The sequence below is a fragment of the Parasteatoda tepidariorum genome, chromosome 4, assembly GCF_982258835.1.
Source record: "Parasteatoda tepidariorum strain Cologne lab strain chromosome 4, Ptep-v5.0, whole genome shotgun sequence".
Classification (NCBI taxonomy): domain Eukaryota; kingdom Metazoa; phylum Arthropoda; class Arachnida; order Araneae; family Theridiidae; genus Parasteatoda; species Parasteatoda tepidariorum.
In genome coordinates this window covers 20,353,447-20,371,269 of record NC_141758.1, presented here as the reverse complement: position 1 = coordinate 20,371,269, position 17,823 = coordinate 20,353,447, and the positions used below count along the sequence as shown (strand labels likewise).

General features: G+C 26.7%; 1 long non-coding RNA gene across 1 annotated transcript; it reads left to right on the top strand.

Annotated features, from left to right (window-relative positions):
• Positions 1 to 868: 868 nt before the first annotated feature.
• Positions 869 to 13,274, top strand: LOC147810782 (uncharacterized). The gene is made up of 5 exons (XR_015433403.1): positions 869 to 889; positions 8,029 to 8,050; positions 9,809 to 9,860; positions 10,776 to 10,840; positions 13,153 to 13,274. It is a non-coding gene; the product is annotated as an uncharacterized LOC147810782 (long non-coding RNA).
• The last annotated feature ends 4,549 nt before the right edge of the window (positions 13,275 to 17,823 follow it).

The following is a 17,823-nucleotide window of genomic DNA, read 5'->3' as shown; positions in this document are numbered from 1 at the left end:
GTAATTAATGACGACCTTAAAAAAAATCTATCCAAGAAAAACAAATGATTAATGGGTATCCAGTGATTGGAATAGTGCAATTACAATTCTCTCATGTTATTAAACAAATAGTATTCTGTAACTTCCATTAATCATTTTATTAACGAATAAAATTGTAATTGTATAGTATATTTCTTTCTCTTAATAACACATACTTTTTTTTAATTTTTTATTTTAGTAATCTTTTTTTGAATTGATTCTGTTTTTAGAAAACAGTTCAAACCAATCTTTCAATAAAATTTTATATAAATAATATCTGATATCTATAACTTATTCTTAGTTTATTTACAGTTAAATATAATAAATTTCGCAATTATAGTAAGAATAAAGAAGTTTAACAAATACGACATAGTTAAGTTAAATTTTTACTCTTTATTTTGTAAAAAAAAAAAAATTTATTTGATATGCATATTTTTTGTAGAATATTTATTTTGAAGAACTTGTAATTCAACATAACGTTGAGTAATTTACGCTGCGTAATTCTTTTGCCGCATTAACTTATTTATTCTTTATTTGACTTAGCTCAAATAAATATCCCCATAAAATCAATTTAGAGCAGTTCAGTATACATATCTTAATAGAAAATTAAAGGAGTTTAGTTTCCTACTCAGAATTTTAACACTTTAATCTTTACGCTACTATGACAGATATTAAATGAAAATATTATTTTGAATTATTTTCGTAAAAACAAAGTTTACTCACTGTCCCTTCTTTACACGACCCATCATGATAATTAATTCCTCGAATTAGTGCTGTTTTAAATAGTTTTCGATAAAATTATAATAATTTGTATTATTGGTAATTATTGTACTAAAATTAGTAGTTTGTAATGCAAGCGCTTTTGTACGTGGTAAGAACTAGCGATTTTTTACTGTATATATTAAATGTAAAGTCTATATCAAAAAGAGAATCATAAGAATTTTAATGGTCAATTAATTTTATGCAATAGAATTTCAGGAATAAAAAGGAGTTTGTAAGTGTATTTGTGTGCCCTTCATGATATTAAAATATTTGTTGCAAAAAGAAGTAAAGACCTTTATTTTAGAATTAGTTACAGTTTGCTTTGAGGGGGACGAGTATTTCCTCTCTTTGTTAGTGTATGGTAAATTGAGAAGTTAACGACGTCCGGTTATGCGCTTCTCGCATCCCACCCTGTTGGGGGTCAGAGTTCTTGAGGAACTTTAGACTTTTCCAATTTTTTTTTTTTTCTTCACTAAAATTTCAGTTTTTATTTATTTCCTTATATTGCTGATGATTATTATTATTTAACATTTTCATAAAACCAATTTTGTTTTCAATTGTTTGCAATAAGCTTTTAATTGAACTATTTATTTTTTCTAAAAAAATAAATAAGCAAATGTATAACAGAAAAACGCAAAATTCTCATATTTCATAGATTGCGAAAAGCAATACACAGTAAAAATCTTTTACAGATCAAAATTCTATTTCTTATGCATCTAACAAAAATCTTTCAACCGGATATGGGAAATTGTAAAAGTAAATAAAAAATAAATACATAAATAAACTCTAACTTTTTAAAAATATTTTTTGATTCAATATTAAAGTCTTATTTGATTAGTAATATAACTTGTTAAAAATGGAGAGAGTCTCGCTTTTTATGATTTATGGGTACAACTAAGCATCATAATTTTTTGCACTTTTTTGGATTTTTAAACCCCTTGTATCTGAACAGTCAAGAGTTTGTAAATGATTCAAATAAATCAAATTCATTCTCATTCATGTGTTTTAAAATTATAAGCAGATATATTTGTTTGTAGGAAAAAAAAAACATTATAAAGCGAGAAATCAGTTTCAACCTTCCTTAATTTTAACAATTGATATAATAAATCGGTAGCTTACTTAATTAGCTATATCTCGTGGTTCGTGCACTAATAAAGAAAGCTAAAATATAAAAAGAAAACTATAAACGAAAAATTAACGGTAACGAAATTGTTAAATCTTCTTATTTCGCATCTTCATAAATTAGTAAAATCAAATTTTTCTCTCATCTGGACACAAATGCAATAAAAGTTAGATCTTTTGTAATTCATACATTTTAATTTTTTAATGTCCTAATTTTTATGAGTTAAGGTGGAAACTTCTAACCGTATTTCATTTATTAAATTGGCTAAAATGTTCAGACTACACAACATCATTTTTCGTTCTTTTCTTTATCTTTCATCTCTTTATCTAAGCAGTCGAAAGTTTGTAAATTATTTAAATCATGGTGAACGACTATTTGAGTCTTTCACAACTATTGAGATAATATAGTACGTTTATAGTACGCCATGATACAAATTAATCAAGTTTCTTTAAATGCTTCAAATATAAACACATATATATTTTTGTGCAGGTAAAAAAAGAACATTAAAAAACAAGAAATTAGATTCTTTGAACCCTCAAAAATTTGAGTAATTTATCTGATAAATTTGTAATAAGCTTCGTGTTCATGCATCACTGCGATATTTCTTGAATATCTTGATTTTTTTACAACGTAAGCACATTATATTTCTTAAACAAATGCGCAAACAGAAGTTTAACTGTTATGAAACTCTGAAGAAGCATCATAGTATTTTTTTCCCCATTATAGTAATAACTTTTAAGTAGGATTATTTTAAAATTTCTTGTTAGAATTTGTTTTACTAATTAAAGAAATGTTTAATATTTTTTTTCAAGCACAAGTTAGACACTGTTAATAAATTATTAAAAAAAGGAAGAAAATTAATGGTAATAAAATTGTTAAGTCTTCTTATTTCGCAACTTCAAAAATTAGTACTATTCAACTAGACACAAATGCGTAAAATGTTGGATCTTTTATAATTCATGCACTTAAATGTCTATTTTTTAGTATATTTACTTTGAGGAGTTAACTCAGATACTTCTAAACTGGATTTCATCTTTTTAATTAGAAAAATATTCTGCAAAAAATTATCAATATATTGTATTTTTATTTAATTTTTATATGAAAAAATTCATAAACAGTGGCAGGAAAACTACTAAATTATTGAGCCGAATCCTGAAAGAAATATTTACTATAATACATTTCCCTCTGAATAAAAAAGTCCTAAGGAGCGAAGTCCCCTCCGCTATTTTTGGGTGTTTATTTTAACTTTACATTTTGCTTTGCTGTACAAAAAGTATAAGATTTAGAAGTTTCAAATTACGAAGGATAAGCGGTGGAGGCTCAGGGGAAGGAACGCTAGCCAACTAATGAGTTTTGAGGATTTGAATCTTAAGAATTGCTGGTTGATACGAATTTCGTACCCGGCTGACATAAAATATTCCAAGTGATAGACGCATCGTGGATTATTAGAGTCCCATCTTCGTCTTGCTAATCACGGGAGGTTTTCGTGGTTTATCTCACCATGAAAAAGTTCTCCACGAAGGCAATTCGTTCCCGATACTTTTGTACAGGAGTTCTCTTATTTCTTGGTTTAGATTCAAAATTACAATGATATAAAGTTGAACACTGGTAACCATGAGATCAAATTCGGGTTGGCTGTTCAACAACAGTTATAAAATAAAATTACAAAGGATTACAGAAAAATGAACAGAGAGTGCGATGAAAATGAAAATGACTATTCTATAATTAGTTTGGAAATTGTTATCTGCAAAATCTGGTGTAAAAAAATACTGTACTGGCTGCTTTGTAGAACACAGAAATGCAAATACTAATTAGAAATTTTGCGCTCTGTAAAGGCTAATTTTGATCTTGAAATTAATACCGGTATTCAAATATGTTCGAAAATTAATTGCAATTTTATTATTGCCTTTTACGCACCTTTTTTCTTCTTCTTTTTCTTTTCACGTGATTGTTCTCATGATGAGTTGTAGAGAAAATTTCGATTTTGATTGTTAACTTAAAAATCACTAATTGTTAATAAAAAAATACTGCGATTGGTTGATATGTTTGCTAGAAAAGAAAATTTAATCAAAACTACCAAAATATTGTAAAACTTACTTTATTTCCGGCTATAGGGAAAAACCAAAAAGCTCAGTATTTTTTAACGAAGTGGTTTAGTAATGTTTTCGGTAAAGTAATAAAAAATTTAGATTTTATAATATGAGTTGAAATGCGAAAAACGTGGTAAAATTTTATAATTTTACCATGATAGTTTAGAGCACTGTATAAAAACCATTTGTTCAGAAAAATTTACTATTCAGTTTTATATTTTTTACTAAATGTGAGGTTAAAAGAGCTATAATTTTGAAAGCTAGAGTATCCGGTTAACTGCTATCATTTTAACAAAAAAATTACCAAATAAATGGTTTAAATACTTGGTTTTATTAACAGAGCTATGGTTTTGTTTTGAAAAAATGTTATTATCATAGAATGCGGTAATTTAAGAAAAACTTTTTCTTCGCGTAGTTGGCTGAAAGGTAACTTGGTTAAAATTTAATTTGCTGAAAGGGCGGATTTATGTGTAAACTTAACAAGAATTTTGTTTTGAAATTCCAATATGTTTGAAAGCAATTGAAAATTTAAATACCCATTCGTTATATCTTTCTTTAAGTTTTTTTGCTTTAAATATTGACCATTGACTATTTATCCATTGTCATAAAAAATTTATTTTATAAACATGCGCTCAAGTTGTTGTCAATAAAAAGTAGCGAAAGACAGCCAGAGAGAGAGATTTGTTTGTTGCCTAATATCACTCTTAATAATTATATTGACATTTTTAAAAACAATAAACTTAATAAATAACGCTAAAACCGTTCCCTGTTTAAACTTCAATAAGTCTTGTTAACGAGTAGTATTACTTCTCATTTTTTTTTTCCAGTTGAGTTACACAATCTAAATTCCTTAAGTTTTTTTTTCTTTCAAGTACAGATAATTATTTTTCAAATTTATTAAATCCTTTATTTCATTATGCTTAGCAAAATGTTCTTACATAAAGCTGCAATACTTGTATATTTTGAAAATAAAATGTTATGTGTTTTGCGAAAAGTGAAAAATATTGCAGCTTAAGGAAGTATATATAAAGAAAAAAAATCAATGATGAATGAACGATAAGCAATTACGGGAGTGAGCGGAGTAAGAAAAGGGTAAAGCCTGCTATTTTTTATTTTTGTATAAATGGAATGATTTTTAAACAAAAAATAGACAGGTAATTTTTAACTATGCATTTAATGAAATATTTAAAGTTTCAAATGATAAAATAAAAAATAACGTTTTTCATGTGTTATAGCTATGCAAATAATAGCAAAATAAAAACTGATGTTACTTCAAAAAATTTCGATGCATGTTTTGAAATATAAACTGCGTGTATATAAGTGTGTTTCAAAGTATAAATTTAAAATATAAACTAAATAAAACTGTTTGAAAACTAATAATGGATTTCTAAAATCAATGTTGTTGCTTAAACGTAAATAAAATAAAGTTTTAAAGTTAAAGTTACGATTTTTATGTTAAAGAATTTAAAAATCCTGAATTTTAATGCCATAGAAAGTATAAATATGCATAGCTAAATAGAATTTCATCGTATGAATATCATCTGTAAGAAAGTTAAAAGAACATCATTATCCTTATAAAGATAGTTAAAAGAAGTAAGTATTTAGTAGAAAAATAAAGTAACCTCAAATTTTTGCTTTAAGTATCCAAGGTAATGAATTTGTTGCAGTTGGTTATTTAGGATTTTAAATCTTTCTGATCATTAGCTTTCAACCAAAAATATAATTATTTTTTAGTAATGTAATTGAATGATATAAAAAAAACCAGTCGTCATGCATTCATTCATAAACAAAAACAAAAAAATTCTTAACTCGGGGAGTGATTTATAAAGACTTTTAGACGAAAATATATATATATTTTTTTAAAAATTTATAATTTTGTAGTGCTAATATTATATTTTACACAGCCAGTTTGCTAATGTAAATAAATTTGCCCAATTAAAGTTATTTAATTATTTATAAAAAATATTTCATAAAAGTAGAACGTGTTTTTATGTACTAAAATTGTTAAAAAGCTGATGAAACCTAAAAAATGGTTTATTTACTTAAACGTCCTTAATTATGGAATCTTTACTGTTCATTATAAAGAAACGATATTCTAATTTACTACTCCGCAAATCAAAATATATATGTAAGCATTATTTCCGAGTTTATATGTATTAAAAATTTTTCTTACGAAAAGTACTCAAATGAATTTTGACTTCAATAATTTTTAAATTTAGTAAGCTTGCTTATCGCTAATAGTTAATAAAATATTTTAGTGCAGATTAATTTTTTATTATGAGGACCAGAAATTGTCTTTAAGAATTCAAAATAGATATTCATTACTGTTTGAAATCACCAGATAAGTATGTTTGAAGTCCTTGAACTAAAAAGAATGTGGGGAAGCACATTTTGTCCCCTACCCCCAATTCTAAGAAACATTCCTTTCAAGTACGGAAAAGCTGCTTAGTAGGCAGTGCCGTAGCGAGCTTAACTCGCGCCCGGGGCACAATACCTTTTTAGCGCCCCCCCCCCCTATTTGAAAACCATCTAATATTATAAGAAAAATATACTCACAAAGTAATAAATAAATAAAGTAAAATAAATAAAGTCATAGGATCAAGCTAGGCATTAAATTTGAGACAAAAAATGTAGTTGAGAAAACAAGACTAGATTTTGAAATGTATATGATCATCTAGAATTAGTTCAAAAGATACCTATTATTTATTTTACATATTTATAAAGAAATATTTTAAAAACACGCAGTTTTAAAACAATAAAAAAGTAAATATTTATTATCTCTAAGGAGATACATATATTTAATAATATGATTATAATACATTAATAAAACTAATTACTATGTATAAATTTTCCGCTTTTGATGAAGCAAATTATCAATAATATCATCAAAGTTGATCATTTCAAATTTTTTCAAACCCTATTCACTGAATAATAGAATCGTCGAGTAGATGTAGTAAGTAATCTTATTTGTTTTATTACTAACCAAGAATGCCTTGAACTTGAAAGGTAGCAACACAGTGAAATATACACTATAATTTATGCTAACATTAAACTTATAACATTTAATAACATTTCATTTTCATTCTAAGCAGAGCGCGATGACAATGACGCAAAACTGAAAAATACAGGCACAAAATAACTTAAACGTTAATATTTCGGGTATTTACCTAACTTGTAGCGGAATTCCACAACCTGTCGCAAGTGTCACGGAAAAAAGTATCCGGAAAGTAACAAATAAAGAATCATTTATTTTTTGAAACAGATAATTCTCAGGTACACAATAAATACGGCGTTTGTGTCCTTTCCTAGAAACAGCAAAACGCTGTATTTGTTGTGTGTCTGAGAAGTATCTATATTAAAAAATAGACAATCTTTTAGTTGTTATTTTCGGGATACTTTTTTCCGTGACTGTACATATAAGTACATTAGAGTGCTATTGTTATCGTTTTAAAATAGCAAGCGTAAACTACATTGCGTTTATAGAAACAAAAATAAATAGTGTTCTGAAAGAAAGAATGTTTGTACTTTGTACACTGTACAAACATACAAACACTTTGTACACTGATGTTTGTACTTTGTACACTGCAAATATTTGGAGATAATATATGTAACCACACAGCGTAGATGCCATAAGGAAGTGCTGACAGACACAGGTCGAGTCAGCCCAGTGGAAAAGACGTGTCATTTCTATTATGAATATATTATTACAGTTTGATTAGTGTTCCTTTTTATTTACGAATTAACATTTATTATATTTCACCGGCACTAAATTTAAAATATATTTTCCAGAAATAAATTATAATAAAAATAAAAATTATTCAAAATTTTTTTTTTGTTTTGCTGACCATTTGGCGCCCTTTTGTGTGTAGCGCCCGGGGCATGATGCCCCCCCTTGCTCCCCCCTCGCTACGCCACTGTTAGTAGGTGGTCGTTGATTACTTGTATAGAACAAGCTAAAAGATTCATTTGGCGAAAAGGGTGTAAAAAGAAGGAGATAAACGTAGCCCCTAGTTTTCTTCTTTCTTCTAAAAATAGAAGTGGCGCCACTTGAGAGCAAGTAAGTAACAAGTTTTTTCTCTTTAGTTCATGTAATTTAAAAATTTTTTTAACTTATTTATTAAATAGCTTTTTAAAATTAGTTTAATTCGCTTTGATTTTATTTGCTAAGTTTTTAGAAATTATGTTTTATAACTATAATACTTCAGTTGGCTATTTTATCTTATCCTTTCCTGTTGTTTAGTTTAAGCTGCTAGTTTAGTTTTAAAATGAATTAGACGATTTTTTTAATAAATAAAAGTTCAATTAACTCTATCTAATAAAAGAAAAATTTATGATTTCTTATGCATTAATTAAAAATGCTTCTTTCATTTTTCGGAAGCATTGATTAATTTAATAATTTACTTCATTTCGGTAGCCATATTTTTTCTCTGAAGGATTGTTAAAAAACATTATTTGAATTATCTAAACCGCGGGTGTCACTTAATAAATAAATAGTAAGAGTTTAAATTTTCTCATCTCTAATTAGTTACTTTATATTTAAATTATACTTTAATTTTGATATTTTTCTGCTTTGACTTTTTTAAATTAAAAAAAAATAATAATAACGTTGGTAAACATGTAAAAATTGTTCCACTAAACACTTCCACTTTTAAAGTTTTTTTGAGTATTTTCAGAATATATTTTTAAACAATTTAAATATTTGTTTTGATACTCAATATAATATATTCTTTGTTCTAAATAAATAAATAACAAAATGACATATTAAATAGAAGGACAGTATTTCTAATTTTTATTTTGTTGTTTTTATACTTCTTTTGCAATTAATGAATTGCTGTAGAGGTATAAGAACATTTCAAATCTTTATATTAAGTTTAATTTTACGATTAAATTTGTTTTAAAATGAATTAATTCGTTATAAAATTATTATGTTGTAAAACTGAATTTGTTATAAAGCAAATTTAATTTAAAATTACGTTCAATTTTTTTGAATAGAAATTAGAATATTATTTCATGGTTATTATTTTTAAAATTTATTCATAAGTATAATAATATTTTCTGTATAATATTTTTTTTCATGAAATAAAGCTTTTTGTATTAAATATTGTTGGTCCTCAATGCTATAAAGACGATTACTAATTCTTTTTTTCCAGTTATTGTGCAAAATCTATAATTTATCTCATGTAATTTATCTTCTTCTTAATTTACTATTTTGAGTTTTTAAATGGTTGTTAATTCTAAAATATACCTGTTCAGCCTTCACCTTTGACAATTTTGTGTTTAAGAAAGTGTATACATTTTCTACAAAAAAGAATTTTTATTAACTGTTTAATTAAAATTTATGATGATAACTGTGTAGTGGAAATATATAATCTAAAAATTGTTGGAAACTATTCCTCAAAAATTCAGGAAATTTTATTTTTAAAATTGAGAGGGAGCCCTAACTAACAAAAGCTTTATTTAGAATTTGTCTATTTATTTTAATTCTAATTTATCTATTTATTTTAATTCTAATTGGCTAAAAGACTAGTTCTTTTTCTAAATTAGAATCAAAAAAATTTTAAGAGAAAATTTGGTAAGGTAAAATTTGGTAAACATTCAACTTATCGTCAGTTACCAAAAATATAAATATTCGCTGTAATTTTAATATATGATCCTTCTCTTTCCTTTAAATCAAAATTAATTTCATTTAAATCAAAAAATTGTTTTTAACAAAAATTATAAAATATAATTAGTTAGAAACAGTTTTGATTTTGTTGATTTTTAACTGTTTTTATGACGATCATACTCTAATTTATTCCTTTTCTTTTATGGAAAGACAGGGCGAACGATCCAAGAAATGCTAATCCAGCCATCAACAGCAAAATAAGGTAAGAACATAGTGAAACATTAAATATTAATATTTTTTTCAATTAAATCACATATTTTTGATTTGCAAAAAGAATTTTGATTTTTTTAATTAATAATTATTGTGCTTATCAAAATTAAGTTCACTTTATGTATTTCTCTAACACAGTCTTTATTAATAACAAGTGTTTTTATTACTCATATAAGCTTTTATATTTATATTTTTGCAATATTCTTATTTAATAATTTCTTAATAAGGTTTCGTAATAAATGAAAAATGCACTTTATGAATGTATAAATTAGGTGAAAAGATGTGCTGACAATTTTATATCATTACGATATTTTAGTATTTGTTTTCTCTGTTTTCATGCCTGTTATAACATTTTTTTATCATTCTATTTTTTTAATTAGTTAGAAAACAAAATTTTAAAAGAAATTATTTTTACTGTTAAAATAACTACGTAAAGTTATGAATGAATAACGAAATATTTTTCGTTATTTTATTTGAAATGATAATATTATATAATATTTCATTTTTCCATAAGTTTCACCAGCATATAATATTCGTATTAAAGCAATTATTTTAGCAAATATTTTTTACTTAAAAAAATACATGAAAAAAATTAAAAACTTTGTCCACATTAAATTTGGGCTGAAAGGCTGAAAGTATTCCCCTACAAGCTCGTGCTAAGTTTTATTGAATTTACCAATTCACATTTAGTTCCCCTAACACACCACATGCTTAGAGTATAAACAAGATAAATGATAAACAATGAACTTATTGTCATATTCCATAACTGAAATAAAAATATTTACATTAATCTTCATACATGATTTTAGAAACAGTTTTTTTTTTTAATGTTTCGATTTTGTTGTTTTTGTTTTAACTAATTTTACAACTATCATATTCTAATTATAGTTTTTTTTTTCTTTCATAGGGAGTCAGGATGGAAGATCAACAATGAAGATAAAACTCAAAATTTAAAAATCAACAAAAAGGATGGTAAGAAATAAATTTATATTTTACCTTAGGTTACCATATGGTTGAAAAGAAACCAGTTTTTTTTGTTTAAACTGGGGGTTTTGTGTTTTTTTAAAACAATTTGTGGGACATTATTTTAAGCCAATTGAAATTAACCGAGCCAATTCAAGGTCTTTCATAGCAATTAACTATTCCTTTAACTATTAATTAATATTTTCAATAAACAACTAAAAATATCCACTCTTTTCTTTAAATATATTAACAAAATATCTAATAAAAAAGGAAAGAACTAAATATTTAAGTATGCAGCTTTATTTAGCAAGCAAAATAAACATTCAGCATTTAAATTTGATTTTAGTGATACCATAAAGAATGATTCTCTACCTTGCTTGCCCGTAATATAGAAATGCTATATTTCAATATTGTTTAATTAATGTTATTATTTAGATGTGTATAATTTATGATATTAGTATGTAATTAAATTTCATGGAACATAATTATTTTTTAATCCATTAATATAATATAAATTTTTATATATTTAAGGCAATATATCATATATATTTTATATGAATGATAATTAAAAAGTGTTTTCTTATATGGTGCATTATAATTATTTGATAAAAAAGATACAAAATTTATAAGGAAAGATATAATAAAAGTAAGTTTTTATACTAATAGTTTAATAATAAAGTATAAATTTTCTCTCCATTTATTTTAGCATAATAGTTTATTTAATAAGTTAAATAATATCCGAGTTCATAGTCCTGAAATTTCTGAATTCCTGATAAAGAAAAAAAAACAACTTTATTCTCATGTTTTTTTAGCTTTTTGCTCTGATTTCTGACAATGTCTGTGTTCAGAACATCACATATTCTACAAATACTAATGCAGTTCCTAAAACTATCAGTTTGAATAATCAAAAGATTTGTATTTCTGATGTAATATATATATATACATATACATATATATATATATATAAATGCCAAGACACAATATTTACTTTGCCTTCCTTTCAAAATAATTGAAACTCCACTTAAAAGTAATTTATTAAGGATGTCACGAATTTAATTGCAGATTTTAAATAAATATTGGTATGAAATAATATTAAATAATTGATACTGGTTACAGAAGTACTATTAACATTTCCTAATTATCAATCTCAAACTGTTACGAATCGCTCATTAATAGAATTAAAAAAATTATTCAAGCTTTGTTTCTGGAATTAAAAAATTTATATTTAGAGCAAATTATACTTTTTTGTTAATTTTTTTTACAGTTAACTGATAAATGTATAATGTACCAGCAATTTGGTTATTAATATAATGTCGCATTAAATAAAATTAAATATAACATGAATATTGTTAATAAATTGTTGGGTTTAAGAAAATCATTAAAAAAATTTTTTTTTTTCTACGTTTACCATTCAAAACATTGAATGAATTGTTTTCATAACACTTAACATTACTTTAAAATATTATTATAGCTACAATAGTTAACATTTCTAACTAAGATGGTTAAAATTATTTAATTATTACAAAACTAATTGAATAAATAGAATTATAATTATGTTTTTCATTCTCAATTTGCTAATGAATGTTAAAGTTTGTGATACTATTTTTCAATTAGATATCTAAAGCAGATTAAATTAGTTTAGATCAGATTGCATTGCTGAAAAAACTTTTTTAAATTACTTTGGGTAGAATAAGTCTTGATATCTATGAGCTACATATATATGAACTGCATTTAAATAATTAAAAAATGAAATGTGAATAATTTTAATATGTTTGGCAGTTGATCTATTTTAAAAAATAATAATTTGCTTGCATATCCCTTTCACCATTTCTTAGTAAATAACCTTATTAATGGAAAAAAAAAAGACTTGAATTAAACATACTATAAATAATGTTTTTATTAGTTACATAGTATAAAAAGTATTTATAATTATAATAGTTAAATGATAAGTTTATTTAAGTAATTGATTTTTTTCAAATCTATTTCTTTAAATCAATACTTTTCTTAAGTATAATCATTAAAGGGATGTATGACTATAATAATTTACATACATATCTCTTTTATTATTTCTTAGTGAAATACTATCATTATCTCTGAAATCAGATCTTAGTTGTTTTTTTAAATGCAACCTAAAGAATGCATATTTATTAACTAAATTCAATATCATATTTTTATAATTAAATTAATAATTTTTTGTAAAAATAATCAGCTTGTCTTAATCCATGGCTTTTAAAAAATCAGTTGATTTAAATCAATGATATTTTTTTTTCTGTGAACATTTAATATATCTATAGTAAAATAAATTGCTTTATTTTTTGCAGGAAAAAGGCTCATTGAAATAAAGCTTCTGGAATGGGATAAAGAAAATATATTTGTCCATATGTAAATAGTGTATACAGATGTATTGATTTGTTACAAGGAAATAAAACTCCTTCATGGTTTATTTTAAGCTTTATTGTTGTTAAAATTCCTGCTTTTATATATTTAAAATTACTAAAATGGTGTATTATTTACTAGTACAAAATATTTTTTTTTTGAAAAAACTATTTATGATATATACTGTTTATCTAATATTTAATAAAATTAATGACTTGATGAATATACACAAAATTATAGGATAAATAAACTTTTATGTATAAGTTTCTATCAATAAAAGCTAGATGTAGGTTTTAAATATATAAGCATTATTTTAAAAACTTAAATAACTTATTTATTGAGTTGCATTGTGTTTTATTTTAGAATAAAAATTTGTACTTAATTTCCTCTATCTCAAAATGCTTAAAAAATTTAAATACTCAATTCAAAAAGATTTTTTTTTATATGCTTCTACTTTAAATGATAGCGCTTATAATTGTTTAAAATGAAATAAAAAAAAGTCTATTTTATTGTACGAAGATTCATTGGACATTTGGTTATAAATTAAATAATTGTTTTACACCATTTTGTTTTTTATATTTTCATAAAACAGTATGCATGTAATGACAGTTGTTGTTATATTACAATATAAAAAGCTAAGAATCAATAAATTACTATCACTGATATCAGCCGAGTAGAACAAACACTCGTGACAATTTATGTTCCCTAAATAAGAATTGTAACAAAATGCAGCAAGAAGCCTTTGAAATTAAAAGCTAAGTTCTAATGATAAAAAATAAAAAAAATGCCGAGACACCTAAAATAAAGGTGTGATACCGGCAAGGACGGCATTAAAGTTTTCTATTGAACCAAGTGGGAGGTGAGTTAAGGGTGGTTTATTAGCAAATAAGGCAAAGAAGTTCGCCTAAGCATCTGAAATAAAGGTGTGATACCGGCAAGGACGCCATTAAAACTCTATTGAACCGTGTTTGAGGTGAGTTAAGGGTGGTGCATTGGTAAATAAGGCAAAGAAGTTCGCCTAAACACCTGAAATAAAGGTGCGATATGGGCGAAAACGGCATAGACGTTTTCTAATCAGTCTACAGTTAAGGTGCCTTAACGGCAAGCGAGGCAACGACGTATGCCAGTGAACGTATTCAGCTTTTGATAAAAAGGCAAAAAAGACATCATAAAGGTTCAATAAAAGCCTTTACGGCAATTTTCTTTTTATTCTGTGAAAAAAAAATTTTTCCCCGGTATTTAAAAGGCAAAAATGGCAAAGCAATCCAGAGGCAACAAAATAGTCCCGGTCCTTCAACGATTGCCAGAAGTTTGCCTGAAATGCCATGCACTGGCCCTCATTCTGGCCCAGATTTCACTTTATTAACGGAACCGATACGGCAATGAAAAGCCCGCCGTAATGGCACTTTAGGTGAGCCGGCATTGTCCCTTCACTAGCCCAAAAGTTGTGTGCTTGTTGGGTATGCTTTTATCTTGCTTAAAGCTTATTTCAAAATCATGATAAGTTTTTCAGTATACTGTGTTACTCAATGAATAATTTTAAGAAACTGAAGTACAAAGATAAAAACTTCATTGACTTCAAAAGGTGGGATGATTATAATGGAAGTAGACATTTTGAGCCATGTTTTATTGAAAAATTCATGTCATAAAATCATTCAGGCTTGACATTGGATGCTTAGTTTTGAGCGCTCGAAACTGGTTGACTTTTATATTAATCTTCATATTTTTCTGAAAACTGGATAAAATACATTTTCTGTTCTTATTTTTGCTGCAGTAAAAGGAGATTCATTCGGTAAAAAGGGAATATGGTATCAGATGTATAAAGTGGTGATAAAAATCAAAAAACAAGTTTGTAAATTGAAGGAAAAAAATATAAAGAATAGCAATATTTGGATACAAATATGTATTTGGATTGCAATTGAAGAACATGTTGAATGATGTTATGGTGAATTTGCGAATAATAAGTTTCAGAATGCATGGAACCATTAGGATGCTATTTGCAAATATCCAAAAAACTACGCAACTTAAACATTTGGAAAAATGAAGTGATTTTTTAATCACTGATTCATACAATATCTAACATATTCCTAAAAATACACATTTCAATGTTTTTAAAATGCCATTTAACATTCATAAACTTCTTCAGTTACAGAAAAAGAAATATCGTAAATTATATAAAACCTTTCAAATGTGATTTATAGATAATCTTTTCCAAACCCTAACCATTTTTTTATTCCTTTTTTTTTCCTTGTCTTTAACACTAGAAGGGCCGTTCGGGACATTTTGATCGTTTTTTGCCAGTTCATATGGTTTTTTAATTATTTTGTATTATTATTTAATAATTTAATTGTTGTTGTTGAAGATACACATGAGCCTCGAAGCTCATATTTTTTTTACTTTTCCTAAATTGCTTTTAAGTGTACTATATGAAAATTTCATGTCTTTCTGATAATTAGTAAAATATGTAATAATGGAAGTGCCTAACACAGTTAAAAGGGGCCGTTTGGACCCCTAAAAGGAAAACGTTCATTTTTTAAAGCTTTATATCTGTTTTTCATCTTGCAGAGCAGGAAAAAATATGAAGATGAGTTTAAGAATAAAAATTACGATCCGCCGTGTTAAAAAAATATCACGCGCATCAGTTTTCGTGAAATTATTATGTATCTTAGATTTGATTACCGAAGTGGCTCACCTGTTTCGATCCTATTAAATTATTATTTCATTATTGCGTCTGAATAAACCATGCACACGCCTATTATAAGAGATCATTGTTATAATTCTTGGAAAAACAGTATTGTTGGGGAACAGTTATTATCATGTAAATAATAATGAAAATTTATTGTATGACTTTCAAGCAAGCAAGGGACATAACTTTAATCTCAACTGATATAAAGTTTGAAAAAAAAATTTTTTTTTTGCTCTTCGGCAGCATGGGGTTTAAGGAATAAACACTTATATATACCAATTTATCAATAATTTTAAAATTTAGAATACAAATTGTTGTAGTACATTTACGTCGCCCTAGAGCTGCTCAATGGGCTATTGGCGACGGTCTGGGAAACATCCATGAGGATGATCCAAAAGACATGCCATCACAATTTTGATCCTCTGCAGAGGGGATGGCACACCCGCTTCGGTAGCGTAACGAACTGCACGCGAAGTCGAGCACTTTACGGTAGAACAGTTTAACGAAGACCAATACCGCTCACCCTTGATTCCTACGCAGACTGATCCAAGTGGTCACCCTCCCGCACACTGACCGCAGATATTGATGCTTAACTTCGGTGATCTGCTCGGAACCGTGTCTTAACGATCAGTCCACTGCGGGACTTTAGAATACAGAAGATGCATCTTAACGCAACACTAGCAGGTGAGGAATCTAAACTGAGATTTAGATGGAAAGTACAGATTCGACTGCGCATGCTTGATATGATAGTTTATACACATAGCCTCGAACTGCTAAATACACGACAAATGGTTATTTTTATTTGCGAAAAGTATGCTGCTCTAATTATGGAACCATACATAAACTCCGAGCGAAGTGAAATTACTGTCTTTGGCTTTAGTAGACCTTGCAGATGAGTTTTTTTCATAAAAAACCCTACAATACTACGTTTGAACAGAAGAAAATGTTCTCCTAATGTCACTTTTAGTATGTTATAATGCCATTTTTTTATGCATTCACCTTAAACACTGCAAAATGATAACTAAATACTTACTATATGGATAGTGTTTTCTACACTAGGGAACGCTACAAGCTCGGGACTGCCTAAATTTCCGGGTTACTGTTTCCGTTGTATTTTAAAGCCATTTGGCATCATTGTGTTTTGAGATTCTTGCAAACAATGTATTTGATTACTTATTACTTATGTTTACAATGCTAACAATACTTGTGTTTACATTACTAAAAGTGTTAACACTAACGTAAGATGGTGCACAGCTTGCAACACGAACAAACAGTAATAAACAAATGGAAAGAGGCCAAATCAAGACTGCCAAAAAAGCGAGTTATTCAAAATCTAGCAACCCTGTCACCTTTTTTAATAATAAATAACAAAATAACTAAAACAAATTTTCACTCCAAACTCCCCAGAATTACATACTAACATTAATATCTTATGAAATACGGCAGATTTGAGCTCTGAAATTATCTAATTTATTTCTTTTATTGAAAACAAAATTATCCGTTTGAAAACATCGCCTATCAGAATAACCTGTAGTAAGCAGCTGCGAACTTTCTAACCGGAATTAGAGTAGTTGCCGAGCTCGAGATTGTTATTGTTTACATTTCTATTGAAAACACCATCCATAGGTGCAAAAGAATACCATGATTCTGAATAGTATTTATTCATGCAACCGTGTTTGCGAATTGTAGCACAAAGTAAAAGCCACGCACTAATTTTTACTACAATTGTACGAAATGTTACGCAAGGTTGGCAGACTAGATGCTAAGGAATTATTTTACAAGCGGTGAAACTTGCAGGCGTCTCGCATTTCTTTACAACGTTTGTTTTGCCAATCCAATTACTCATTGTGAATTCATTCTAATGTTTGTTGAAGAGCTATAAATTAGTACTTTAAGACACAGGAACATCCCTTTTAACGCTGTTTTTTTT